General features: G+C 35.5%; 1 pseudogene; it reads right to left on the reverse strand.

The window, feature by feature from the left end:
- Positions 1–1,548: 1,548 nt before the first annotated feature.
- LOC121215073 (uncharacterized) lies at positions 1,549–1,646 on the reverse strand (annotated as a pseudogene).
- Between the last annotated feature and the right edge of the window lie 2,285 nt (positions 1,647–3,931).

Genomic DNA, 3,931 nt, shown 5'->3' on the forward strand with positions numbered 1-3,931 from the left:
TTTTATCATGTGTTGATATTCAATTTATTTGATCAAGGACTAATTTGGGTTGTTGGTGATGCTTTGACTTGTGCCAAGCTTGTGTTGGAATGATTCATATTTATTTTAAGCTTACGCATTGTATTGGTAAGCATCGTTTATGAATTACAAACTTACTAAGCATTATATGCTTACCTTGTGTTCATTTTTCTATGTTTTGGTAGTTAATCGGAAGCTCGTTCGGGTTGGAAGTTAGTCGAAGACCTATCACACTATCCATTGGCTATATCGGTAGATTTTGATGTCTTTAAGTCATGGTTATAAGGGCATGTATAGGTGTTTTGTGCTTGGTGAAATAACCATTATGTTTGGCTTGTAAAAGTTGTATTTTATTTAATGAATTAGTTGTCATGTTGGCTTGTATATATGTGGTTTTATGATGGTTGATAATTTAGCATTTTGGTGCTTTTTGTGATTGATGTTGGAATGGTTAAGTTGATGTATGTTTTAGTGACATTTTGGTATATTTGAAGGTGATTTTGGTATCGTCATTTTGGTAGAATTTGGTATGGAAGTTGGTTGCAAATATTGAGTTGTTAAATGGCTAAGTTATGCTTGTGTTTGAGTATATGTAACGTCATGAAAATTGAGGTGCCTTTTGGCATATTGGTCGTATGAATAGGTACCATATTGTGCTAGCTTGATTATGCATATTTTAGGTACATTTTGAATGTTTGAATTGGATGCAAATGGGTTGCATGTGTGTGCTTAATTTGGGTGAAGGAAATGGCTTGAAAATGGCCTATTTCTTGTGGATACGATATCTTTACTCATTGCAGTTACACTATTTATCGGTAGGTGCAATTGCTTTCGTCGTATTTTTAGTTAGCTTCGGAAAATACATATCAAGTTTTTGGCATCATTGTCGAGGACTAAAATATTAGGAACACTTCATTTTTATTAATTTAGTCATTTTTATTTTATTTTTATTATTCTTGTTTTCATTTAATTTTTACATTTTAATTTTTCTTGTTTGCTTCTAGAAGGTTCTTTTGGTTTATGACTAGAAGAAACCCGTCAGGATCATTTCTTTTCGACAGTGAAATTGAAAGTAGTTCGTAGAATTTGTAGAGAGGTTAGAGAAGTAAGCCAGAGTCAATAGAATATAGTAGACGAACAAGAGGACAGCAATATTATTGTGAAAATGGGTACTGTGATTATGCCAAGCCTACTCTAATTGGGGCTGAATCGAGTATTGTGAGACCTACAATTGCTGCAAATAATTTTGAACTGAAGCCGAACGCAATTGAGATGGTACAACAAAATTTTTAGTTCAATGGTTTGCAAGATGAAGACCCAAATACTTATTTGGCTAATATCTTAGAGATTTGAGACAACTTCAACATTAATGGTGCCACTAATGATGCCATTCACTTATAGTTGTTCCCTTTCTCGTTGAAGAACAAGGCAAAAAAGTGGTTAAACTCTTTACCTCGAGGTTTCATCACTACATGAGCTCAAATAAACAATAAATTTCTATTGAAGTACTTCCCACCGGCTAAAACAACCAAGTTTAGGAATGATATTTCCTCCTTTGTTCAGATCGATTTATATGATGCATGGGAGAGATACAATGATTTATTGAGAAGGTGCCCTCATCTTGGGTTACCTTTATGGTTGTAACCTCAAACCTTCTACAATAGTTTGAATCCCTCGACTAGGCAGTTAATTGATGCAGCAGCTGGTGGAACACTGAACAATAAAACACTCGAGGCAGCCTATGGGTTGATAGAGGAGATGACGCTAAATAATTATCAATGAAACCGATGAAAGCAGTCGGTGTTTTTAATCTAGATGCTGTTACTATGTTGGCAAGCCAAGTAAAAGCACTGAATAAGAAAATTGATAGTATATATTTTTCTACGTAGGTAAATCCAGTGATGCAATGCGATACAAATGGAGATGGACTAAGTAATCCAGAATGTTTACCTTTCGGTCCTAGCACAGAAAATGAGCAAGTTAATTATATGGGTAATAATTCTAGACCTCAAAATAGCCCTTATAGTAATATCTATAATGCAGGTTGGAGAAACCATCTCAATTTTTCTTAGAGTGGTTAAGGAAATCAAAGAACGCAACCCCCTCTAGGTTTTCAATAACCTTATCAACAAAAGAAGAAGTCGAACCTTGAGGAAATCTTGACAAAATTTAACTCGGTGTTAGAAACTCATTTCCAAAACACCGAAGCAGCACTAAAAAATCAGCAAGCATTGATTTAAGGGCTTGAGAATAAAATTAGACAGCTTGCTAAGTTAATCTAAAAAAGACCACAAGGTAGCTTCCCTAGCAATACTGAAACTAACCCAATGGAGCAGCTTCACTCAATTACTATTCAAGATATGGAAGGTTTAGTTGAATCTGAACAGAAATTAAGGCAAGAAGATGTGGCAAACAACGATGAGGTCAAGGAAAGTCAGAAAGAGAAAAGGCCAATTGTCAAAGAATACAAACCTTGAGTGCCATATCCTAACGCGACGAAGAGAGACCATACAAATGAATAATACGGTAAATTTCTTAAGCTTCTTAAAAAAATACACATTAACTTCCCATTTGTTGAAGCTCTTTCACAGATGCCGAATTACGTTAAATTCTTAAAAGAGTTGTTGATGAACAAAAGGAAGTTAGACGACTTGTCAACTATGAAACTCAATGCATTTTGCTCTATCATTCTCTAAAATAAACTACCCAACAAACTAAAAGACCCAAAGAGTTTTACTATTCTTTGTCTCATTGGTAGTTTAAATATTGATAATGCTTTGGCTGATTTAGGGGCCAATATTAATGTCATGCCCTATAAGATGATTAAACAACTAGGTCTTGGGAAACCCAAACACATTAGATGAGTATTCAATTAGCGGATAGAACTATCAGATATCCTAGAGGTGTTATTGAGGAGGTGCTTGTGAAAATCGATGAAGTCAAATTCCCATTGACTTTTTTGTGTTAGAAATGGATGAGGATAGTGAGGTACCTTTGATCTTAGGCCGACCCTTCTTAGCCACTGCTAAGGCTATTATTGATGTTGGTACGGGTGAACTTGTGCTTTGTGTAGGTGACAAAAAGATTACTATCCAAGCACGTGATTCTATGAGTCTCTAGTGAGCGAGATGATTTTAAATGTTTTGTTAATGTGAGTAACCACGTGGTTCAACCTTTTTTACAGGAAACCTCTTGTGAAAACATGTTGGAGCCATGTTTCAGTGACATAAACAGAACAACATATGAAAAACGAATGGCACAACTCGATGAACTAGAGGAATGGGGAGTGCATGCTGAGAAGAAATTGAAAAAACACGATGGAGAAACAAAATGATGCCATGATGAGCATGTGATGAGAACGAACCAATTTAAGGTTGGGGACAAAGTACTTCTAGAAAAATCAGATCCATGACTTTCCCTTTCGGAGCTTAAGTCAAACATATCAAACCCATTTACGCTACTGAACGTCTTCCCATAATGACCATTCCTAGTTCTAAATGTGGTTTTTGGTACATATTACTCTTTAACTCGCATTTGATAATATCCAGATCTCAAGTCGATATTCGAAAACACTGTAGCTCCTTTTAACTAATCGAATAAATCATCAATATGAGATAAAAAGTATTTATTCTTAATGGTGGCTCTATTCATCTGACGATAATCTATACATAGTCTCATTGACCCATCTTTCTTCTTCACAAACAAAATTGGAGCACCCCAAGGTGGCACGCTCATTTGAATAAATCTGCTATCTAACAACTCTTGCAACTGCACTTTTAACCCTTTCAATTCTGTAGAGGCCATCCGATATGGTGTTATCAAAATTGGAGTTATTCCAGGCACAATTCGACCACAAATTCTACTTCTCGAGTTGGTGGCAACCTAGGCAGTTCTTCAAGAAAAACATCAGCAT

The sequence above is a fragment of the Gossypium hirsutum genome, chromosome D02 (assembly GCF_007990345.1).
Source record: "Gossypium hirsutum isolate 1008001.06 chromosome D02, Gossypium_hirsutum_v2.1, whole genome shotgun sequence".
NCBI classification, from domain to species: domain Eukaryota; kingdom Viridiplantae; phylum Streptophyta; class Magnoliopsida; order Malvales; family Malvaceae; genus Gossypium; species Gossypium hirsutum.